This window comes from Numida meleagris, chromosome 4, assembly GCF_002078875.1.
Source record: "Numida meleagris isolate 19003 breed g44 Domestic line chromosome 4, NumMel1.0, whole genome shotgun sequence".
Taxonomy (NCBI): Eukaryota; Metazoa; Chordata; class Aves; order Galliformes; family Numididae; genus Numida; species Numida meleagris.
In genome coordinates this window covers 13,501,474-13,513,830 of record NC_034412.1, presented here as the reverse complement: position 1 = coordinate 13,513,830, position 12,357 = coordinate 13,501,474, and the positions used below count along the sequence as shown (strand labels likewise).

The 12,357-nt window shown below is 37.8% G+C and overlaps 1 long non-coding RNA gene across 2 annotated transcripts in view; it reads right to left on the bottom strand.

Annotated features, from left to right (window-relative positions):
- LOC110398557 overlaps positions 1–6,856 on the bottom strand; it is a 295,015-nt gene extending 288,159 nt beyond the window's left edge. For both annotated transcript variants that reach the window (XR_002438459.1, XR_002438460.1), the window contains exon 1: positions 6,670–6,856. This is a non-coding gene — a long non-coding RNA (uncharacterized LOC110398557). The remainder of the gene's footprint in view (positions 1–6,669) is intronic.

Genomic DNA, 12,357 nt, shown 5'->3' with positions numbered 1-12,357 from the left:
TCCCCCTCTCTTTTTCTTTTATGTGCTATGTTGAAATGTACAGGCTCGATAAATGACACAGTTCCAGTAAAACATACATTGTAAAAGCAATTCCAGGAAATATAAACATAAGAAATTAAAGAAGTATAGGCCTATGACAAATAAATTGTGTGAATGTAAGGTATAGTTCAATTTCATGTCAAGAAAAATCCTGTTATATAGCTGAAAAATTCATTTAATTCCCTGTAGCCTGAAAATATTTTTTTCTGATATTTGAGAAGATTGTAATTCCTGAAGTATAAAACACATAAATCTTGTCATTCACTTGGTTCTGGTGTGGGCAGAATATTATCACATAAAACCCTGCTATATCCTGAATAGCTTCTTGAGAGAGCTGGGATTTTGGTCCTCTTCCTTATGCTGATATATATTTTTTACTTGTTCTCAGTCAGAAAACCTGAGAAAGATCATTCTCTTTGTTTAAAAGATGGGCAAACAATAATATATGTAAAGAGACCATCACTGAGTTTAGATTGTTGATTGGGCTAAACTAGGCAGGAGGATTACCACCCACTTCTGCCTGGAGATCTACAGCAACGTTCTGAGAATCCTCTCCTCTATCAACGCCAAATGCCTAATGCTTTGGACGGGTAAGGGAGATCGTTATATAATGGACAATCAAATCTGAACTCCGTTTTATGCAAAATTGTCCTAATTTATTTCCCCTAGCCTTGAAGCTAGCTAGTTTTCTGTTGTAAAGCATGACAGAAATAAGGAATTATGAGCTGGAGAATCCGGCCCCTGATTTAACCGCAGGAATTTGTCAGGAGCCAGCAACTATAACCACTGAACTGTATGTAAAGCAGTATGTAAATAATATGTCAGATAAGAGATGCCAGAACAAAGATACAGCAACCAGAAAAATGGAATGAAAACAGGAATTCTCATCTTAGACATCTAAATGCCAATAAATACTGTCAGCAGGGAAACCTGAAAATAACAAATAAATGCCTTGGTACAGAAAAATACCAACTACCCAGCTGGCACTTCTTTTCCTAAAGGCAAGTAGTTATAATTTAAGGGGTCCTGGGTTCTTCTTTTTTTTTTTTTCTTCTGTCAATAAGCCAAAAAGTGGAGACAGTCAGGGACTGTGCATGTGGAAGACATTTAAATCTAAACCTTATTTTCCATTATTAGTAACTACAGCTCTGAAGAATCACCTCTGAGATTTAGAAAACATTTAGTTGTGTTTCTACAGTTTATTTGAAATATTTGCAACCCAGCAGAATTAGTGTTCTGTATTTGAGTCACCATGAGCAAGAATTAAAATATATTAAGATTTTTCCAGATGAGCTAAAAACAGTCTCTGTACAAGTTTAGTAGGTAATCTATTTCACCTGCATGACTCTGCTCTTATGTCAGCGTCCTACCTTGAAAACAAGATCATCACTCAGACTTTAATCAGGAAATTAATTAGTAAGAAATGAAAAAGTGAATGAAAGAAGGGAAAAGCTCATAATACTGTGTTTTAGACTTTCTAAACCTGACAATTGCATTTTACAATTCCATTTGCACGGTAATACAAAGTATCCACTTAACTGATTGAATCATTTGGCAGAAACAGATTTAATTCCTTAACACAATAACTCTAGAGCACCAGTGTATATAAGATGTTCAACAATGGTGCTTTACCTTTTATGTTCAGGCAGGCTTTTTGTTCCTTTTTTTCTTCTTCTTTTATTTTCAATATTAATACTTGATTAGGAATGACTTCGGAATACAAAAGCAACACTCATATTGATCAGGCTGTAAAGCATGGAGATTACATTTTCAAACATCATACCAAAAAACAAGCTGGGAGTTCTTTTAGAACATTGCTTCAGAATCTATATAACCCTTGTGATAATTTAAATGGCCATGTTCCTAGTTTAAAAAAACCTTTCCCAACACAAACCCCTTCACCCTCCTTGCTCTTCTTTGGAGCAGAACAATTTTGTTTTTTAAAATGACTTGTGGTGGAAGTTAATTACTTGGTTACAGTTCTTCTTAAGCACACTTTTCAGTTCTGCATCAATTCACATATGAAAATCTAAATCATGAGAAATAAAGTGAAATCTTCCTAAGAAAGGTCAATGGATAACAAATAACATGGAACACATTTGCCCCTAGCCTCCATGAGCTATAAGATCCTCTCTCCAGGGCAAAGACAGGTAATGTGACTAGTTCCATAGTGGAGTTTTTCAATACATGATTTTGCTTAAGGCTCACTACCTGCATTACATTTGTTCCCATAATCGTAAATGGGATTTAGTCTATAGCTTACATTTTAACTTCTTGAAAATAAATTAAATTCTCATCCCATGTTCATGGCCTGTGGCACTCAGGAGGTAAAAATGCTTAAGCAAGAGGCAAACAAAACATAGTCTTTGTGCCTTTTCTTTGCTTAAATACAATTTTAAGTAAATTTATGAATATCTGCATGTGGAACTGGACTTTGTAGAGTAACTCATGGAAAGATCTTCTCTACTATATTTAACTGCAAATAAACTGGATGCTTCATCACAAAAAATGTTTAACAGATGAACTGATGTCACAGGGATTCCGCATTCTTCCACAGCCTTAAAAGAGGAATTAAGTTAAACACACTCTGCTGTTATTTATTTAATCAAGTTAAACATCAAACAGCAACTGGAAATTTTAAATTTTAATTAAATGTGACCTTTGTGGATTATTTGAAACTAAAATCAAACCAGCCTAATGCTCACCGAATAAAAACACTGAAGAAGCTGAAAACTCATCATGTTTATGGTATATAGTGTGCCAGTTTGCACAAAACTTTTTTTTCCATTACACAAACATGATAGCATTGAGGTTCTGACAAGGCCAAAATAGTGTAGTCTCATTGATTGGCTACATACAGCAAAACACAGTAATCAGAAAGCTTTTATTTTAATTAGTGAAGTTTATTAAAATAAATATTTAATCATAATTCTGGATAGATTGGCTCATTTTTAGTGAAATATTTTTTGTTTGTTCTCCCCTCTCCCTCTATCAAATTAGTTTGCATTTCTCATTCTTCAGTAATAAAGCAATAACTATCTATCATCAGTATTGAAGGATATAGCTGAAAAGTATATCTGTGATAGATGCATCATTATTGGCTCCAATAACTTCCATGGATATGGTTTATTGACCGTTGGCATTTCTTCCACTACTTTACTGCCTATTTTCTTGAAGAAGAAAGGAATTGCTTGAAATAAATGTATAATTTTGCTTGTTGCTCTGCTACTGAAAGCAACATTTACACAGCAATAGTAGTGTCAAATTTAAGTGTGATTATATTCTTAAAAAAAAAAGGTAACTTTTTCCAAATGTGACTGAAATATTTGTCCTGCATTATATCTAAACATCTAAGGCAGCTCCTTAATATCAATAGGCATAAGAGGTTTTTTTTCCTAAATATTATCCAATTTTCCATCTTCCTGCTTGCATTCTGGACTCAGAAGCTTCCACTAGTGTTCATACCATTGTCAAATACAAGAAGTATTGCTACTGCTAAATATTTGCCTTTTTAGAAATCCAGGAAAAGAACTCGGGTTTTCAGAGAAATTTTCCCAGGTGATCATGAACTTTTAACCGTCATGGTCCTTTTGCTTTTTCAGAACTTTATTTCCCAGTGCTCAATTCATTTCCTCAACTTCTGCTGGAGCAAGACAAGAATAAAAGCTCATTTAAAAAAAAAAAAAAAGAAAAGAAAAAAGTGTGTGGTTGACTAAATTTGGTTGCCTAAATAATGCACAATGGCTAGGACCTGCATTAGTTCTTTAACATTCTCTCATTTTCCTAGAGAGATTAGTAATGATTAAATATTAATTTTTTATTATTGCTCCAAACCATTGAGGCCATTTTGCAGAAGCAGAGGACTTATTTTGTGATTTTCTAAATCCCTTGGATGCCAGTTATCTGCAGCTGCTAACAGGAAAAAAAAAAAAACTTTAGCAGCTATAACTCAGAACCACGAATCAGTAATTCATGTAACTTGAGTAAACCTTGTTACTGCCATATGCTAAGAATATCATGTGTTTCTGCCTACAATCATCAGTCATTTCATGTGGGATAGTGGAATATAAATAGGATTTCATTTCTTCTCAATATACAACTGTATCGTGGGCTGCATCAAGAGAAGCATGGCCAGCAAGTCCAGGGAAGTGATCCTGCCCCTTAACTCTGTGCTGGTGGGACATCACCGGGAGTACAACATCCAGATGTGGAATCCTCAGAACAGGAGACGTAGACCTGTTAGGGTGCATCAAGAGGAGGGCCACAAAAATGACCAAAGGATGGAACACCTCCCTACAAGGACAGGCTAAGAGAACTGGGGCTGTGCAGCCTGGAGAAGAGAAGGCTCCGGGGAGACCTGAGAGCTGCCTTTCATACCTAAAGGGGGGGCTGTAAGAAAAAAGGGGACAGACTCTTTAGCAGAATCTGTTGTGTCAGAACAAGGAGAAATGGTTTCAGTCTAAAAGAGTGGATATTTAGATTGGATACAAGAAAAAAGCTTGTTGTTTTTTTTTTTTTAAATGTTAAGTGAGGTGAAGCATGGGAACAAGTTGCCCAGAGAGGTGGTAGATGCCCCATCCCTGGATACACTCAGGGTCAAGCTGGACAGGGCTCTGGGCACCCTGATCAAGTTATAAACATCCATGTTCTTTGCAGGGAAGTTGGACCAGATGGCCTGTAAAGGACCCTTCTGATTCAAATTGTTTTCTCTTTCTAGTCCAGACAGTACTGGGGAAGAGCACAAAGGACTGGACCATACCATACTCAACTTAAGGACAAACACCTCATCCCCCTTTTATCAGTGAGCTTCAGAGCATGTTTCTACTAACAGATCTGAATAGACTCTGAAAGTAAGTACTATTCTCTACTGATTAACAAAGCTCTTAATCTAGGTGCCACAGTTAGATGCCAAGATTTCGGTGATTACTGCCACAAATGATTCTCTTTCAGCACTGGGTAAAGACTGACAGCTTTGTTATATGCTAAGTGATAGACTTACAATACAGTTTTATTTGAAATGCACAATCATTCATTTCTCTTCTGAATGCAGTTTCTCCCGAAATATAATTTCTAGTGTCAACATTAGAATATAGTGTAGAAGAACAGTTATTAAATGGAAATTCAGCCTCTAGCAATAAGAATATCAAAAATTAAAACCACTCTTGTCCTTTTCTGAACAGAAGAAAATAACAAGTATACTTTTTACAAGTCCTTTTCTTCTGGAAAAATAAAAGGCAGGCACTCAAAGTATCTCCATTTTCACAACACGCAATCACAGATCCATGAAGGATCTTTGGCCACAGCTGTTTGTGCTGGATTAATTGTTCTGGGCACAGAATCTAATCATTCCAAGTGCTTCATATCTACACAGTCATACATAAAACTCATCTGAATCTATGAAAATGGAAAACACCCAGGACTGGCACCAGAAGATCCTCTCCCATGATCAGCCTTCCAAGCAGGAATTGGATTTAGATGCATTTAGAGAAGAAACTGTGCTCTGAAACAACAAAACCTACCCCCTCCTCTCCCAGCAGAGGGGAGACAGCATGTAGAGATTACAGAAAACTATAACTTTTATTTCATGTCAGCATTTGAACAGAATAATGCCGCAAATTGACAACTGTTTTCAGGTGATTAATATCAAAGCATGAAATAACACCTGTCTCCATGAGATACTCTGCGCTCTACCTGCACTGCCATGCTCCCAGTGGCATGTTAAGAAACTCAGCTGCAAGACAAAGACCAGCTGATGGCAATTCAGATAGGATGAACATTATAGATCATCCCTTGATTTATCATCTATTGAGCTGAAAGGGGCCTATTACTTAGCATATACTTCCTCCAAGCACCTCACACAGCACATAAATTTGTATAAACTTGGAACTACAAAGACTTGGCAAAAAAGAGAGCAAGACAATACAGGAAAGAAACTTGATGAGCTCTTACTCTTTTTCTGTCACAGCTTTAAGGAGTTCCCTAACAACTTGCCCAAGCTTAAAGTAGGTAGGACAGGTACCTGGAAAGAGCACTAGGAATTATGTATCTGGAGACAGAGGAATAACGAATACTGCAAGGAGAACTCACAATTCTTTCCATAAAGAGAATCAGCGTGGTTTGAGAAAGACAAGATTTCTCAAAAATCTGCCCTGTTTAGTAAGTATACTACTGTCATAAAATAAACTGATAACGTAAGAAAGCTTATTCAAGACCCCTGTACACAAACAGTAGAACCATAACCCATAAATAAGCTCCTATCTTCAGGAAATTAGTCAACTCCTTACATAAACATCAACACTAGCTGGAAAACCTACACAGAAGACATAATCAATACTTCAGTCCTCTTTGCGAATGCGCAGCCATCCTTTCACCATTAGTATTCAGCATTAACACTGTCTCACCATCTCACTCATTCAGCAGTACCATCTTACTGCTGGAGAATGGCCATCACTGCTCCAATATCTCAGATATCCAGCAGGGAGATGAGCCCTGTCCAGGCCACATTTAGGTACTCCAGAAGAAAAAAAATTGGCACCAGACCAGCAGAAACATTTATCTAAGTTAAAATCTTTCACTGAATACTTTTATTAACAGGTATGTTGAGAACAGGGAGTGATTTCAGAGACCTACCTTTGCCTAAATTGAATGAAATCCCCCTTAGGATGCTCATGCACTGGGGCAGGCCTGCAGCAGCAGTGTGAGGCAAGGGCACCTGGCGAGCCACGGCAGATAGCCAGGCAGTGCTAGGCCCTGCTGGGAGTGCAGACCAAAGCTGTTCTGTGCCACAACACTGCCCTAAGCAGGTTGGGATAAATCATGAGAGCTGACAGCGAAATGCATCCAGAGGAGGTCATTGCTTTGCTTATGTAGTTGCCTGGGAATAATAAGCAATTATGTAATCTTCTGAACAATGCTGTGACTTCTAGTTGCTGTAATTACTGTGTTACCTGCAGGTTTACTGTACTGTTTGGAGTTGCACTCAAGTTCCCAGTGTTTTGGGCAGCAACCCAGAGAAGGCGAGAGCACATCAAAACCAGAGAAGTAACAAAGAGTCCTGCTGTAATAAGAAACTGGATGTTTGAGGAACATTCGAAATATCTATGCCTTGAAATCACAAAGAGTTCATTAAGAAAGCATAGTACCCCAAATTAAAATTCCCCTTTTCTAAGCACCTACTAGAACTCATTAGCAGCCTTTCTCTCAATAAATTGCTGCCAGAATGTGAAGTATATTACTGTGTAGTAACAAATTTCTCAATACCATGTATACCCCCAAAGTATCTAGCCTACAGCTTAAAAGAGACATCATGTAGTTTCTTCTCTTCAGAGTTTAAGGTACCTTCTAGCTGACTCATCTTTCTCAAGCCATAAAAATGCTACTCTCCCTAGCTCTGCAACTGAGATCATAAAACAAAGGAGAAAAGTAGAGAGGGATAGGAAAGCAAGAAATATATCTCCTCTTCTGGGCAGCATCAAGTCAGCTGTCCAACACCATGGCTCACTGGTAGTAAAGAAATGCAATAACCAGGCAGAAGTTCAGGATAAGCTTTACTGTCCACAATTAAATACCGCTGTCATGAAACAGGAAAAAAAAAAAGGAAAGAAGAAAACATGTTTAGTGGAAGCCTACCTTGTTCCCTCATTCCTACAATGATGATAAAAAATAATTGCCCATTTGAAACAACCACAGCCATCTAGTAACCAAGTTATACTTCAAAAAGCATTGCATCAAAGAATTACTTCAGTAATTGTGCACAGGTGCTGCAAAGGTTGGAGGGAAGCTGGGAATAGGGCTCAATTTCTGCTTTACTGATAATGTATAAGATTATGATACTCATCTCAACGGCAAAGGTAGGGTTTTTTTTTTTTTATGAAAACTAAATACCCAGAATGTTTATTTAGACATTGAAAATACATTCTGTTTCATGTATCCAAGTCATAGCCATTTAAAAATAATTAGAATTTATTTTAGTAGACTGGCGCTACTGTAAATTCAGCTTAGGAATTGTAGTATTTCAATGAGCTTATATGCAATTAACAAATACAACATAGGCATGAAAGCCAACTCCTAATAGTTAAAAGGAAGTATTTTATATCAGTGGGTTAAGGAAGTATTAGAAATATTTTTACCAGCAATACAAGTTGAAGTAGTGATTCTACCTCTAGATTTTTAGAAGAGGCTTTTTTGTTGCCCTGCAGGGAAGGACCTAGTTCACTGCAAGTTAGCCAACAAGGGCTAAACTCAAAAAGTACTTGAGCCCTACGAATCATGGAGATACTCCATTTCCAAAACTAGATCAAAACCTTGGTCAGCCAGAGGCACCTGTATGTCCAAGGCCACAGCCGACACCCCAGTTCTGCTCCTTCTTGTAACCACTTGGAACCTCCAAGTATCTGGTCCTGCCCAAGCTTGTGGCTCAGCCACACTCCTGCATGAGGTGTTCTGCAACCTGACTTGCTCTTCAGGACTGCCAGCTGAGGAAGCCAGCACATTCACAGGATCGGGGTTTACATAGGAATGGGAGAGAGGAGCACCCAAATACCTCCAATCCCTCTCCAGATTTTTACTCTTACTCAATATTGCAGTTCCTACCCTGAAAGCACCCTGGTGACTGAAGAGGAGAGGGGCAAAAAACAAGGTCATGAGAACAGATAATTAAAAAATTAAAAAAAAATCAGAGGATGAAAAAATTACATTTATATTTGCCTGCTTATTTTTCCTGGACAGTGAATTTGCTTTCAAAGGGTCAAGATGATTTGGTGGTTTTGGTACTTTGTTTTTTTTTTTTTCCCCCCCATCAGTCTAAGAAAATACAGTGTATTCAAAGGACCCTTTAAGAACAGCCTTGAAACAGAAGATATTACCCATTTTATATGCCTCCCTTCAAAGGGGGAAAAAGGCAAACAGAGAAAGGAAGGTGACATATGTTGCAAGACAAAAATCACCACATGAAATGACAATTTCATTTACACAAAAACAACATTAAAGTGTTTTAATTAGCGCTAATGATTGGGATGCCCCATAGATATCCTAAATATGGTAAAAAGTGAGCAAATACAAGTAGAAAAAGCATAACATGCGCTGCAGTATATTCTTTGCTCACTTGACAAGTATAGTTCAGTTTTTACTACATCCTATAGCATAGTATGAAGAGTTTTGTAGTTTTTTTTAATATTGCTTTATAAATAAAGATAATCAAGTTCTAGTATCATTATTACAGTAATCTGAATGCTATAAAGTCTCTATTAAAACTCCATGGGCAAGCATTTAAGACAAGTACATTTGGTTTACATAGTACTACGTAACACTATGCAGGATGAACTTGATGGATTTAAGACTCCATTCTCTTTGCTCCAGAGCAGCTCAAGCATGCGACTCTTCAGTAGATAATTTTAAAGTCATCAGTTCCAGTTGCTGAAGAAAACTAAGACTATGGCCTGAAGTCATTGAGTATACAGCAGGGTGTGACCCTACATTCTCTACTTGAGCAGTGAGAAGGATGTTGTTAGGCAGCTAACTAAGGCAGTTAGTAAGGCAGTTAACACCATCTGATAGCTCACTGATGTTGAGAGGGTCTGTCCTCTCCCTCCTTTCCAACCACACTGCACTTGCTCCGAAGCTGACCTATTTGCCAAGCCAATTTAGCTCAATCAATAGCTGAGAATCTGCTCTACCAAACAGTGTTATTGTATTCTTTGTATCTGTTGTAGTTTCCATGGAAATAAATAGGAGGTATTATTTTCAGAGCAACTTGCATAGACTCATAGAATCATTAAGACCTCCAAGATCATCTAATCCAACCATCAACCCATCTCCATCATGCTCACTATCCCATGTCCCTCAGTGTTGCATCTACACTTTTCTTGAACGCTTGCAGGAATGGTGACTCCACCACTTCCCTGGGCAACCTGTTCCAATGCATTGCCACTCTTTCAGACATGGGAGTTTTTCCTAATATCCAAACTGAACCTCCTCTAGCACAACAAGAGGCCATTACCTATTGTCCTTATCGCTACATTTAAGGCAGTCCTCCTTTCCTCAAAAACAAAAGGAACAAATTAAACAACCCACATCTTCCAAAATCCATCTCCCACTTGGACAAATTTAATAAATCAAGGAATGATATAAAATGGGAGATCACATTATTTATTCAATAAAATGCAAGGGAAATAGGGTGCTCAGGAGGGAATAGTGTTCATGTTCAGAGTTTAAAAAAATTCAGCTTTAAAAGCTTAGGATTATATGGGTTCTTCAGGGGACTAGCTGCTATTTCTGATTGTTTAATTGCTGCCTTCAAACTTCATTAGTCAGAGTTAGCTCTCTTTGCTTTTCTGTGTATATACTTGCTTGGCTATGACAATTTTCCTTAAAATTATTCCCTGCTCCTTCACACCCATCTATCTTTAATTCATGCTCTAATACAAATCCACAGAGCTCAAAGACTACTTAGATATTTCTTTCCCTTAGGGATAGGAACTGAAAGGTAACTTAAATAGCTCAGCTTACCAGCACAGAAAAGAATCCTGGATCGGTCATTTTCAACTTGTATTTTTAGAATAAGTTATCCAATCAGTACACACCATGCTAAAGACACAGAAAAAGGAAACTAATTTCCTTATGCATTTCAAAACAAAAGCAGATTTCCAAGCAAGCTGCTAGAACAGGTTTACAGAAAGAACAAAATAACATGAATGAAAGACATCCCAGCAAACGTACTAAAGCCATCAATTAAAATTCTTCTGCAAATGCAAATGCAAAAAAAAAAAAAAAGTTAACCTGTACAACAAGATTACAGAAGTTTGGTTCTTTAGAAGTTCTATTGGGTAAGAGATTCAAAAATGCTTGGGACTAAACTAATTCAAATCCTGCATTTAGTGAAAACTTTGAAATCCTGTAGCCAGGAAAAAGTAGGACAAAATTTAGCATTTGGAGAATTTCACAGTCCTGGACTTTACAAATAGGGAAGTCAAACTATATGCTGTAAGGCCAACTGACACACTGAAATATTATGGTCTTTTTTCACCTTAACCCCTTCCTGCTGTGCACTTGCTTATGCCTAGTCACCAGACTCAGAAGACTTCACAAAGTAAGGACGAACACAACTAGCACCACCGGGCACCACCGGGCTGCGGGACTGCTCTCAGCAGAGCCCATACTCACTGTTCAGTGGGATGCTGTTTTTCCTTGCATTGCAGTGATACTCCTTTCTTCTGGAAAGATACAGGCCGTTCTAGTAAGCCTAAGCCTCAAGTGTTGAACTCACCAATTAGAAAATCCAGTTCTCATATGTGATAAGGCCAGTTCAACAGCAGTACAAGAGACTGAATATTCTATATTCCAGTATACTAAATTAAAAGAGTAGCCAACGCATTTAGAGTATTGTGTTTCTCTCAAGATGGAAGCTTCTTCAGTATTTCCAGTGAAAAGATTACTCAACACATACTCCCTTCGATTTTCTATTCCTGATCCTCCAAACTAGGCAATAACAATTTGATTCTTATGGATTGCTATTTTGAATTAAACACTGAAAAGTACCACTGTGATGAACCCAAGTGATCACTGAAGTAATAAACTGATTTGAAATCAATTCAGCAGCTCACATTCAATCCAAGTATTTCTTGAACTACTGAGGAAGAATGGAAAAGCAGTTTGATATGAAAAGGAACATAAAGATGGCTTCTGACGGAATTGATTTCTATAGCAGGAAGTTAGGGATAAGTGGATTACTGTGATTTTAGTCTTTAGTGTGCAGTGAGAAGAAGAATATCTGCTGTTTGCAAGAAGCTCAAGGACGTGAAGTCAGCCACAGAAAACTATGAAAATGAGGTTTTTTTTACTCCTGCACCTGCAGTACTGTCTCGCCAAATACACAGACTTGGCCAGCCAGCTGTCTTGCCTATTGCGCCAGTTGGGTGACCTAGTTACAGTATCAGAGATCCACTTGAAAGACAAAGTGAACTGCTACATTTTCAGGGGAAAGGAACTGATCCTCCCATTCAAAAAAAATCAAGCAAACAATGCCAAACAACAGGACTGTTTTTTTTTTTTTATCTGTAACTCATCACAAGTGAACACAAGTGCTGACACAGCATGGTTTTTGTTTTCAGAGCGTAGAAGAAAGTTATGAAATAAGGAGCTTCTGCGACAGACACAAAAAGCTGCTTTGGTAACATGTCAGAAGGCTGAGTCTTATTTTAGTTATGATATGCTAAACACTGGAAAAGAGGCAATAGCTAAGTATGTAAGTCAGCATGGACCAGGCTGTCCCCACATTCTGTTGGTGATCCACAATCATGAACCACAAGTCTGACCCACAGA